The following is a 13,265-nucleotide window of genomic DNA, read 5'->3' as shown; positions in this document are numbered from 1 at the left end:
ATCCCTCAGACAGACGTGACATGAAACTCTCATGGGGCTCCCTGGCCAGGTCGCTTCCCTCGGACGGGAGGAAGCGGTGGGTTCTGGGTGGAGAACTGTGAGGCTGAGGTGAAGGGGGCTCACCTCTCCAACGACCCCGAGGAATGTTCTCTGAGGAGGAAGTGATCAACACAGGCCCTTCCTGCTAATTGAAGAGAAACTAATATGGCGGCTGACAAATGAGAGCAAGTGCCTGCAGCCGAGGCCTCATTGTGTCGCCAAAACTGGGAGGAGATCAGCAACAAGGAGGGGGAGGAGCAAATCCAGCAGGAACAAAGTGGGATTATCAGGTTCCCAGCGGCATGAGGCGATTCCTCCCATAACGTCATTAGATGGCATTAAAGCGCTCTGCCTTTCTCTCCCATCGTACCAATGAAACATGCCAAGCGACCCTGCAGGAGATTAACCCTCCTCCAGGTCTAATTGACGCCGCTGGACCGCTGCTCCTCGCAGGAGTGATGTTATCCCTGCTGTCACTTTGAACAGAGGAACAACAGAAGCACAAAAAGGATTAGTAACGCTGATAGCAGCGAGGAGAAAGAGAGCAGAGTTGAACTTCCTCCTCAGGAGCGGCTTTGATTCCTAATTAAGACGTTCAGGAATCCACCGCCAGCTCAACCTGCTCTCCTCTGAAATTACACCTTTTATTTGCCTCGACCTTTGACCTGCAGCTGAATGAAGAGGTCAAGATAGAACGACCCTGTGGTCGGTTTAATACGCATCACAATCCCAAACGTGTTATTTGAAAATGAATACATTGTTTTTGCAGCATCCAGAACAGTCGCAGTTTGTTCTCTCTGCAGATGCTCGTGCAGCGGTGGACGCCGCCGAATGTACAGTCCACTTCTGAGTTTTGTTGGTGTTGAGGAAATCCACGCGTCGTACTTCACCCGACTGAAGCCTGTCAGACGTCCTGATGGACGGCACTCACAGATTAAGGAGACTTTTCCATTTCAGTACTTGTTTGATTCTCTGGTATGGTGGAACGGTTACTGATGTCTTCCTCGTGACCCTGGTTACAATAAAAGTCATGCCATTTCTATTTATTGAACACAAAATTAACCTCATGAGGTAGAGCGGCCGTCTGGCAACCCAAAGGTCACTGGTTTGATCCTCACTTCCCCCGGTGACCATGTCCAAGTGTCCTTGAGCAAGATACTGAACCCCTGATTGCTCCTGATGGCCCTGTGATGGACTGGTGACCCGTCCAGGGTGAACCCCGCCTCTCACCCAATGACAGCGGGGATAGGCTCCACCCCCCATGACCCTTAACAGGATAAGAGGGAGAGGATGGATGGATGGGAACACCACGAACATTCAGTTAATGAGACTGAACCACTTCCTTTGTGCACTTTGCTGAAAGTCATGAAAGCCCAAGAAGTCTTCATTTCGAGGGTCTTCACAGGAAGTGGGCGGCGCTCCGTCTCTTTCATCAGGACCTTCAGCTCCATTTGTTGGATTTCAACCTTCATATTTACAAATTAGAGTGAAACTAAACAGATTTGCAATTATAAGACCCCTGCTGGACCCCGAGCAACACAACATGATGTTCTGTGTGCAATCAACCGCCAGGACGCAGAGCCGCGGCCTGATTCGTTCCCTTCCGAAGCCACGGCTCTCCCTCCTGTCCCACTTGAGCCCCCGTAGTCGCAGGCTGTAATTACAGGGTGATTAAAGCTTGATGAATGGGAGCCTAAATAGTCTAAATACCCCATGCTGCTCTGCTGCTGGACGCAGTGTGGAGGACCTAATTGATTCAAGCTAATCAGAATTAAAACAGTCACAGTTGTCTGGGAGAGACGGGTGGGGGGGGGGGTGAGAGGAAACGAGGGGAGGAGGAGAACAGAAGGCCGAGGCGAAAGGAGGAGGAGACGTGAGGATTTGTGTTATTGTGGAGAAAAGAAGCAGCTCGGCAGAAGGCGTCATGTATTATCCTGCATAAATTAAGGAAGCTCACACACACACACACACACACACACACACACATTAAAGGAACAGTTTGTCGAACAATTAGGTGATATGGAGGCTCATTAGCATTGAACACGACAGCCAATTACACGTACGTCTCTGGCTGCAGGACGAGCCTGGAGCTTCCAGTCACACTTAAAGGAACATTCTGCTTTTTCAGTTTAAATCTGCAGACATATTTTTCTTCCCCGAGTAAGAACTCGCAACGAGACTGCTGTAGATCAGGGCTGACGTGTGCCAGTCTGTGCGTGTGCGTGTGCGTGTGCGTGTGTGTTGTCGGCTACCTGGTTTTCCATTAGTAAGGGAGGTCGGTGACCGGCTACAAATGGATCTGGGTAACAGTTGTCGTCATTCTGCTCAACTTTCGACACGTTCTCAGAAGCCAGAAATCTTTTTGTTCTTGTCCGCCTGATCAGGCCCAATCTAGGATCAGTAGGATCCAAACTGGGCCGGGCCCTCCGGGGACCAGGGTAGCTAAATAACTAGGATCTGATCACAACTGTAGGAAGTGCTGCTGACTGATCAGACCAGCATCAGGCGTCAAATATTGATGATGACTCCCCCTTGTGGTGGGACTCAGAGATTGACAGCTTCAATGACGCATGTGGACCACTGACCAGTTGACCTCTGACACCCCTGACAGCCTCTCGGCAGCTGATTGCTTCTGATATTCACCACTGAAACGTAAACCAGCCGTGGAGCCGGAGTCGTGGTGGTGGCTGCTGGTTGCCCTCAGCTCCTGGCCTCTCCCTCTGATCTTCCAACCCAGCAAGCAGAAGAGTTCAGGGGCTCCTCAGGTTTTCCCCGCCAGCGCCGCCGAGTGCTGCTCATGTGGGAGTGCTGGGTCTCTTCCACCTGAGTGAGAGGGAGGTTCTGGACCTGCTCTTTGAGTAACGTGCCTTGAGATGGCTTTGTTGTGATTAAGTAACAACAAAAATTGATGGACAAGGCATCACGATAGTGGTGCTGATACTGGAGATGGTACACATCTGCTTCGTTTAACTGACTCATGTTTGGTAAGAAGATTTGGCACCCATCCTGCCGCCGCCGCCACGACCACAACCACGACTACCTTCTATGACGAGCACCACACGAGCATTTCCAGGTGTGCCAGAGATGTGTGTTTCAAATTCAAATATCTTTTGTGTTTCAGAAATCCAAACTGAACTCAGCAGTGGGTGTGTACCCCACCTGGGAGTGTGTGTGTGTGTGAGAGAGAGAGACTTCTCACTGTTAGAGGAACTAATCCCAATTTAAATGATCTGGCACTTCACAAAATTCACGACAGTTACATAGATAATTACACCAAGCCTTCACACAAAGCTCACAGGTCACAATTAGCATGGACACACACACACACACACACACAAACAGTCCCAGGTGACTGGTGGTTGAACTTGTCTCTTAATTGAGGTTTCTCTTTTTGTTCTGTTGTACACACAATCAGAAGATTCATTTCCTGCCGACCTTTGACCCTAAACTCCTCTCGTCTGAACGTGAAAACTGCACTGGACATCCAACTGCTCCCTGAAAGGATCTCAGAACGTCGTCACGATGATGGTTTTAAACTATAATTGGTCCTCACAAATTTAACATCACACGTGCAAGCACACACAAAAACACAAGCACAAGCGCGCACAAACACACATTCTCACTTTCTCTCCGACTGTCGTTTTTTTTGTTCTCACTCTGACACGTCTAGAGTTAAGGAGGGTATCAAGTCACTTGCCCATCTGTGATGCAGACTGCATGGCTGGGACAGACACACACACACACACACACACACACACACACACACACACACACACACACACACACACACACACCACATTAGACTGATTTACATGTAGATGTTTGTGTTTCCCCTGTGCACGTCCAACTATTCACAACTAAAAATGACGAGCGAGACTACGTCAAAATAAGCAACATTGGGACAAAGATTCTGAAAATGTACGGTGAATATTTTTGAGACAGAAGTGAAGCTGCACATCATTAGAATCACACAGAACAGGTGTCTCCATAGTTGGACTGCTTACATTCAGAATACCTGCAGAATAAATGGGACTCTGATTGTACTTTGACAAAAACTCTAATGAGGTTTCCTCAGCCTGCAGCACTTAATCCTCTAAAAGTTTCGTCACAAAGCCAAGTGTGTGTGTGTGTGTGAGAGAGGGAGAGAGAGAGAGAGAGAGAGAGAGTAACTCAATAGCCTGTTTGATCAGTCATGTTGACTTAACGAAACCAAAGCGCCTGAAGCAAGGAAATCCCTCCTGAGTGTGAAGGAGAAGGCAGGTCACCTTTTAAATGACATATTTAAGTATTTATATTCTGAAAAAGTATTTTTGCTCGTTGTGAAGTTGTTTCCCTCACTGTTAATGACAACACAACATTCTTCATTTATGATATTATACTCCGAGGAATTTAGTGTATCTTGTCATTTATTGTGTGCCTGTTTTTATAATCAAGTCGCTCTTTTCCCTGCCTAAAAGTCCGATATCTGTTTCTCTGTCACGCTGCTCTGCCATTTTTCACAATAATATTATAAAATAATGGAAACACACCAAATAATTAATCCTTCAATCACCGTATTGTTGCAGAGATTAGATATTTGTGAAGAGTCCAACAGCAGTGGTCATCTCCTGGTTCCACCACCTACAGGAAGTGGTCATCTCCTGGTTCCACCACCTACAGGAAGTGGTCATCTCCTGGTTCCTCCACCAACAGGAAGTGGTCATCTCCTGGTTCCTCCACCAACAGGAAGTGGTCATCTCCTGGCTCCTCCCCCAGCAGCCAATAGGATCGCTCCATGTGATTGTGGTGATTGAACCAGTAAATCAGCTCTGGTGAACAAAGGTTGATGATCTTCCAGGTTCAGTTCATCAAGATCATCTTCACTCATGAACCCTCTGATGATGCTGGAAGCCTGGATGCTACGTTAGCAGTGCTAAGCTAACGGTAGCCAAGGGAGGAGCTACACCAGGGTCACATGACTTCAAGGTCACCACCACTAAGCTTCAGGTTTCTTGTGTTTTTAACCCCTTGCAAAAATTACATACAAGCCCAAGACCACACACGTGACCAGAGGGCTTGTATGAGTAGGTTTACCCAGATTTTAAAATCCTGCTGTCATAAAGATGTCTGCTGCTAGCAAGTGTGTCAAGGAGACTCCAGAGGTTGCAGCATTAGGATCATCTTCTGCCTCTGAGGAGGAACTGGCAGGAGCCTTTGTCAGTTACATAGAGAACATTCTCTCTGTCACATTAAAACTTTGTTGGTGCATGTATGCAAGATCCTTTCAGTGGAGGAAGCTACATGCCAAATGTCAATCACGTATCTCTGGTATGTAAACACTAACAACACACACCTCGCTGGCTCTGGATGCGGCCCAGCAGCGCCATGTGAACCTGCAGCACAACGAAGCAGGGTGTGACCGTCTCCACAGGCCCGTCCATCAGTGGCCCCAGGAATGTTAATTGCATGCTGAGCTAACCTGCACTTTCATGTGCTGATGATTTTATTGAGGGACGGAGAGACAAGTCAACAAGACTCCTATGTCAAATCTAAATCTAGAATCTGGATCTAAGTGAAGTCTAAATGTTAAACACCAGGTGCGTGAAGAACGGCGCCTCCGACTCCTGATGCAGCCTCGTGTTTTTACACTGACACCACAGCCGTTTCCTTGACAAAGTCCTCCATGTTTCTCAGCTCTTCTGCTTAATCGTCTACGCCACATCATAAGTTTTTTGTTCCAGTTTTTATCATCATTATTTTCTGAGTATGTACAAATTACAGGAATCTGATTGCCTGAACAGCCAGAGAGGTGCAGCCATGTTGCATCTACGGGGGGGGGGGGGGGGGGGGGGGGGGCAAACCTGCACCCTCCCTTCTAACTTGTTGTGGTCTTCATCAGTGAAGAAGATCTTGATGAACTGAACCTGGAAGATCATCAACTTTTGTTCACCAGAGCTGATTTACTGATTCAATCACCACAATCACATGGAGCGATCCTATTGGCTGCTGGGGGAGGAACCAGGAGATGACCACTTCCTGTTGGTGGACGAGCCAGGAGATGACCACTTCCTGTTGGTGGAGGAGCAAGGAGATGACCACTTCCTGTAGGTGGAGGAACCAGGAGATGACCACTTCCTGTTGGTGGAGGAACCAGGAGATGACCACTTCCTGTTGGTGGAGGAGCCAGGAGATGACCACTTCCTGTTGGTGGAGGAGCTAGGAGATGACCACTTCCTGTAGGTGGAGGAACCAGGAGATGACCACTTCCTGTAGGTGGAGGAACCAGGGATGACCACTTCCTGTAGGTGGAGGAACCAGGAGATGACCACTTCCTGTAGGTGGAGGAACCAGGAGATGACCACTTCCTGTTGGTGGAGGAGCTAGGAGATGACCACTTCCTGTAGGTGGAGGAACCAGGAGATGACCACTTCCTGTTGGTGGAGGAGCTAGGAGATGACCACTTCCTGTTGGTGGAGGAACCAGGAGATGACCACTTCCTGTAGGTGGAGGAACCAGGAGATGACCACTTCCTGTAGGTGGAGGAACCAGGAGATGACCACTTCCTGTTGGTGGAGGAGCTAGGAGATGACCACTTCCTGTTGGTGGAGGAACCAGGAGATGACCACTTCCTGTAGGTGGAGGAACCAGGAGATGACCACTTCCTGTTGGTGGAGGAACCAGGAGATGACCACTTCCTGTAGGTGGAGGAACCAGGAGATGACCACTTCCTGTTGGTGGAGGAACCAGGAGATGACCACTTCCGGTAGGTGGAGGAACCAGGAGATGACCACTTCCTGTAGGACTACAAACACGCCTCACCCCTGACACGACCGCTTCCCATTGCACACGTTTCGAATCCTTATTTCAAAATGAAAGCTGTTTTGACAGCGACATCACGCTGCTTTAAGATAATTCTACGAACTCTCACTGTCTCAATACTGCACCGACTGGTGGGCCGCGTTTGCCAGCAGGGACTCGTCTTCCTCTCCTGGTTCTTCTGAGGCTTCATCAGGAATCCACTGTGCGAATTTATTGCAAAGGTGTGTCGATTGGTTTTTAAAGGCGGTCTCATTGTCAGCATTTGTTTCTGACTAAGTCAGTTGCTCATAAACTGCTCCCACAACAGCTGTCACTCAGGTATGTTGATAGAGGGAATCAGTGACTATTTGTGTCAGATGGGTTTTAATGGATGTTTTAAAGAGTCATTTATGGCGACTTGTCAGGACTAGTTTACACTTCCAAATACCGAAGCTGCCCTCTCTCGCTCGCTCTGGAAAAAGAAAATGCCTTCTGTTGTCATCGTCAACTCATCTGGCTGCTAAAACACCTGTTATTATTCTCGACAGGTATGAGGACCTACAACCCAGTTCACATGTTGCAGGTAATTTCCAGGCATCAATCTTTCTAAAGGGAGGAGAGAAAAGCAAACATACCGCCGTGCAGCGCTCGCCGTCTGTGAATTTACCACCAGGCCTCTTCTGAGTGTTAAATATATAATCATCGTCGCACCTACTTCCTGAATGGTCTCAGGAAGTAGGTGCGACCAGCAGGAGCTCATCTACTAACACACGGACATTTGGATACGAGAGTACAATCCAGTCTGCTGGTCACCCCAAGAAAAGTCATTCAGCCCCGAATCCAAACAAAGCGTCTTCAGTGTCATTGGCAGCTCCTCTGCAACCTGCCGTATGAAGAGCCTCCATTATTGTTATTAGCATCATTGAAGCGCGCCAGCCTGCTGACATGAGCGCGTCTGCAGGAACTGAACCCTTTTAGGTCATCAGTCACTGCAGGTTAAGCCACAGCAAACGTGACCTGATCTTATCTGACCTCTGACCTCTAATTAGCAGATGAAGTTCCGATACCTGAAATAATTTTACCACAATCTAATCACGCTCGTAGGAAAGCAGTGAATTAATGAATTGCAGGAGGGACAGCGATCAATCTGAGGTTCCTGAGGCACATGTAGGGAGGATGGGAGGGAGGTGAGGAAAGGGGAGGAGCGTCCCTTCTTATCTGATCCAGACCACTTTAGGAGGACACCTGTGGTATCCAGGATGATATATTACCACCTAAGCAGCTGAAAAGCCCCCTCAGGTTGAGAGCTGGTGGTGGGCAGAGATGTCAGACAGCTGCAGGCAGGAAGTAAAAATGACAGGCGGGAAGCTGAGATTTGACGAGGCGTGTTAGCAAAGCAAAGAGTGGCCTTGAGGACCTGAACTACAGGACTTACAACTACATTACCCTGCAACACCCTCAGCGTCTAGTGATGGAACAGCGATGGTCGATAAGGACAATAGGGCCTGGGTGTTACCTCCTTGGTTAGCTCCTCGCTACTTTGACCTAGCTTAGCCAGGCTGAACTTTTACTCTGTTGAGCATGAACCTTCAGATCTTACTGGTTGTTTAACTGGTTAATGTGGTCGTCGCTATGAGCAACGAGCTCTTCCACTGTCAACCATTTACACACGACTGATTTTAATAACATTAATCAGCTGGAAGTGTCTGGGCTTCAGTGTATCAGGTGCAAATTAAAACTAGACTGGACCACCAAGGGGGTGGTGTGGCTCAGAGGTAGTTTGGCTCTCTAGCAACTGAAGGGTCGCTGGTTCAATTCCCAATTCCCCTGATGACCATGTCCAGGTGTAAGTGTACTTGAGCAAGACACTGAACACCTGATTGCTTCTGATGACCCTACGACGGACTGGCGACCCGTCCAGGGTGACCCCCGCCTCGCGCCTGAAGGCTGCTGGGATAGGCTCCACCCCCCATGACCCTTAACAGGATAAGAGGTAGAAAATGGAGGGATGGAGGGATGGATGATGGATGGAGGGATGGATGGCGGGATGGATGGATGGAGGGATGGATGGATGGATGGATGGATGGATGGAGGGATGGATGGAGGGATGGATGGATGGATGGATGGATGGAGGGATGGATGGATGGATGGATGGATGGAGGGATGGATGGATGGAGGGAGGGATGGAGGGATGGATGGATGGATGGATGGAGGGATGGATGGATGGATGGATGGATGGAGGGATGGATGGATGGATGGATGGAGGGATGGATGGAGGGATGGATGGATGGATGGATGGATGGAGGGATGGATGGATGGATGGATGGTGGATGGACTGATTAAAGGATGGATGGATGGATGGATGGATGGACTGATTAAAGGATGGATGGATGGACTGATTAAAGGATGGATGGATGGATGGATGGATGGAGGGATGGATGGAGGGATGGATGGATGGATGGAGGGATGGATGGAGGGAGGGATGGATGGATGGAGGGATGGATGGAGGGATGGATGGAGGGATGGATGGATGGGATGGATGGATGGAGGGATGGATGGAGGGATGGAGGGATGGATGGAGGGATGGATGGATGGATGGGTGTTCATGTGATGCTCACAGATGCCCTGGACAGAGACCTGGCAGGGTGTTTATGGGGACGTGGGGGTGGCTCAGCAGGGTGTTTATGGGGACACTGAGAGACGATGTGTCTCAGCACGACCTCCAGCATCACTTGGTTCCCCGTGCAAATGGCCTCCACATCTCAGCGCTAAAAATGAACATTTCAATATGAAGTTTGCTACATTTCAGACAAGCCTGCAGACGCCTGAGGTCCAAAAGTGTTTGGTGAAGTCAGAGTCTCAAATGAGACGTGGTGAAATGACGTGGTGACTCTGGTCTCGTTCCCTCTACCCTCTTTTGTTCCGCATGACAGGAGCCAAGACTCTCCAGCTGCGCTTCTAATTCACATAGTTGTGTGTCTAATGAGTGCAGACAGACCTGCACGTTCTCTCGTAGCTCCCACGATGACCTTGTACTTAGATTAGTTGATTGAAGCATTAATGACATCATCAGTGCTCCTAGGTTGTGATCGCTATGGTGATCATTTGAAGACAACTAAAACAGCGAAAAGGTGTTTGGACAGTGTAAACAAGTGGGGTTGTTCATCATGTCACAAACACAGGTCTCATTTCTCGGAGAACAATAAGTGGTCGAAAATGGACGGAAGGGTGGACTGGAACACTAACATACAGTTAACTAGACTGAACGACTACATTTGTGCACTTGGCTAGTTTGAAGTATTATTTATCCAGTTAGCAAGATGGAAGTACTTCATATAGTTTTGGGGACTGGTATCAATGTGAGGGGTTCAGGTGATGGAGAGAACAAGTAAATTGCTGTTGCACAAATTGAGACCTCTCTACTCCAAATGTTTGATGAGATACTCCATCGTTTGAAAAGTTACAATAATGAACCAAATAATGTTGGGTCAGGGTTTTATTGTTCATAATGGACGATCTTCACGTCATGAACCAAAGCTGTCAAATTCTTCTTGTGGAACAATGTTCCCCTGTAGCGTCAAATGGTTCCCTCCCTCAGTGTGGAGGTGAACTTCCTTGAATCCACCTGAGCTGCGTCCTGTCAGCGGGTCTTTGATCTGCTGATCGAGTCACTGGACGAGCTGAGAGGATGTTTATTTCTCACCTCAGGTGTTGACAGGTGTCATGGGGAGGGGTCTGGGCTGGTGAGAGACAGCCCTTTAGTCTCCAGGTGTGTGTGCGTGTGTGTGTGTGTGTGTGTGTGCTCTCACTCAGGTGTGTGCTTCTCTGTGGCCGTGGGCTCTTCCTGTAGCGGCGTATGTTTCCACCCCCCAGGCCTGGGGACTTCTCAGGCTTTAACCATAACAGCTCCCCAGTGAAGACAATTAGACGCTAAACACCTCCCCACTCGCTGCTGTTTGTTTACGCGCTCGTCCATGGCGTGTTTGCTTTTTGTCTTCTTATATGTTCAACCATGTAGTCGACAGGTACATCCGGAGGATCGTGAAAGCAAAGAGAAAGAAAAACAAGTCAGTCCATGTGATAGAGACATTGAAACATCCTCTGACAGACTCCAAGCTTTTAGCACTGAACTGGAGGATTTTTCAAAATAAATGTCATCCAAGTGACACTTATTTAAATTACGAATGTGAAATGTAGCATGACAATATTGTAGTTTTGCTCTACAGAGACATTGTTATATTTCACATAAACATTTAAATGTTCTTTCATTGAACATGACAGGGAACTGCAATCACGAGGAGTAAAAACAATAAAATAACTGGCGAGAAGATCAGAGGATTTGACTTTAATGGTATTTGACCAAAGATAAAGTTCCATTTTTAAATTAAATTAAAATGCGAACACAGGCGATGGACTGCGTGAAGAGTCAGTTTCTTCCTACAGCTCTCTACTGTGTACGTGTTTTCTCCTCACTTAGCTAGTGGCGCTCCTTCTTGTCCTGTAATACCACATTCTTCCTCATGAGGCGCTACCGCAGCTCCATGAGCTCTCCTGTGTTCAGTGTTGAGTGACTAACATTGTGGCCGTAACAAAATAAAACAAAAAATCATCATGAGTGATTTTTAGAAGCGTGTTAAACTGGGCTCAGAGTTCCAACTGACGTTCCGCTGATGATTGTTGGAGTCTAAAGTCACAGTGTCCTCAAGAGTGAAGAACAGAATGGAAGAGAACCCCATCCTGCCCGGCTCAAGCCGGCTTTACCACACGAGCCTACAGCTTGATGGCCGTTGGTCTGGGACTGGAGGGTTTTGTTTGTAGTTCAGCTGGTCACCTGATCTCTAAGCCTGCTTGAGGCGGTTGTGTGATTCTCATTTGTAGCTGTCATTCATGTTGCGAAGGGACGGTGCTTTGTTTCATACCAGCCAATGGTGTTCCTGAGACCTGTGTTTGTGACATGATGAACAACCCCACTTGTTTACACTGTCCAAACACCTTTTCGCTGTTTTAGTTGTCTTCAAATGATCACCATAGCGATCACAACCTAGGAGCACTGATGATGTCATTAATGCTTCAATCAACTAATCTAAGTACAAGGTCATCGTGGGAGCTACGAGAGAACGTGCAGGTCTGTCTGCACTCATTAGACACACAACTATGTGAATTAGAAGCGCAGCTGGAGAGTCTTGGCTCCTGTCATGCGGAACAAAAGAGGGTAGAGGGAACGAGACCAGAGTCACCACGTCATTTCACCACGTCTCATTTGAGACTCTGACTTCACCAAACACTTTTGGACCTCAGGCGTCTGCAGGCTTGTCTGAAATGTAGCAAACTTCATATTGAAATGTTCATTTTTAGCGCTGAGATGTGGAGGCCATTTGCACGGGGAACCAAGTGATGCTGGAGGTCGTGCTGAGACACATCGTCTCTCAGTGTCCCCATAAACACCCTGCTGAGCCACCCCCACGTCCCCATAAACACCCTGCCAGGTCTCTGTCCAGGGCATCTGTGAGCATCACATGAATACCCATCCATCCATCCATCCCTCCATCCATCCCTCCATCCATCCCTCCATCCCTCCATCCATCCCTCCATCCATCCATCCCATCCATCCATCCCTCCATCCATCCCTCCATCCATCCCTCCATCCATCCATCCCTCCCTCCATCCATCCCTCCATCCCATCCATCCATCCCTCCATCCATCCCTCCATCCATCCATCCATCCATCCATCCTTTAATCAGTCCATCCATCCATCCTTTAATCAGTCCATCCATCCATCCATCCATCCATCCTTTAATCAGTCCATCCACCATCCATCCATCCATCCATCCCTCCATCCCATCCATCCCTCCATCCATCCCTCCATCCATCCATCCCTCCATCCATCCATCCCTCCATCCCATCCATCCCTCCATCCATCCATCCATCCCTCCATCCATCCCTCCATCCCTCCCTCCATCCATCCCTCCCTCCATCCCATCCATCCATCCCTCCATCCATCCCTCCATCCATCCATCCATCCTTTAATCAGTCCATCCATCCATCCTTTAATCAGTCCATCCATCCATCCATCCATCCTTTAATCAGTCCATCCACCATCCATCCATCCATCCATCCCTCCATCCCATCCATCCCTCCATCCATCCATCCCTCCATCCATCCATCCCTCCATCCATCCATCCATCCCTCCATCCATCCATCCATCCCTCCATCCCTCCCTCCATCCATTCATCCATCCCTCCCTCCATCCATCCATCCATCCCTCCATCCTCTCCCTCTTATCCTGTTAAGGGTCATGGGGGTGGAGCCTATCCCAGCTGACATGGGGTGAGAGGCGGGGTTCACCCTGGACAGGTCACCTGTCCACCACAGGGCCATCAGAAGCAATCGGGGCTCAGTGGGGATCGAACCAGTGACACTTTGTTTGCTAGAGAGCCACACTTCTTCCG

The sequence above is a fragment of the Aulostomus chinensis genome, chromosome 13 (genome assembly GCF_037954235.1).
Source record: "Aulostomus chinensis isolate RoL2024-O1b breed Wild chromosome 13, RoL_Achi_v1.0, whole genome shotgun sequence".
NCBI lineage: Eukaryota > Metazoa > Chordata > Actinopteri > Syngnathiformes > Aulostomidae > Aulostomus > Aulostomus chinensis.
The sequence above is the reverse complement of the archived record's forward strand: the minus strand, read 5'-3'. Positions refer to the sequence as shown.